We start from the raw sequence: 389 nt of genomic DNA on the forward strand, positions 1-389 counted from the left end.
AACATGACAAACTGTAAACTAGCAGGTCAAAATCCACCTTGTCGCCAATTGTAATGTATTTTACTATTTACATTTGTTCTTGTCAACCAAAAACTCAAAAATCTGACAAGAAACACTAGCCATGCATAACTAATAATAATAGTTAAATCTTATACAACTCTTGTCAATAACTGCACATACATAGTACATAAGTTCACCATAAGTATAAGTAAGTCTAAATCATGTCATTTTGTGCCTACCTGTTGTCCTAATACTCATGCCCAATCTTATCCATTAATGAACATTGCCAATTGTTCAAGCGTTTCTTTTGTTTTCTCGTTGTACAGTGGCACCGAAGTGCTGCAATGACTTTAGCACATTTTCCCTGTCATTAATCCCAATTGGCATTC

The sequence above is a fragment of the Amphimedon queenslandica genome, unplaced genomic scaffold, assembly GCF_000090795.2.
Source record: "Amphimedon queenslandica unplaced genomic scaffold, v1.1 AMPQUscaffold_12777, whole genome shotgun sequence".
NCBI classification, from domain to species: domain Eukaryota; kingdom Metazoa; phylum Porifera; class Demospongiae; order Haplosclerida; family Niphatidae; genus Amphimedon; species Amphimedon queenslandica.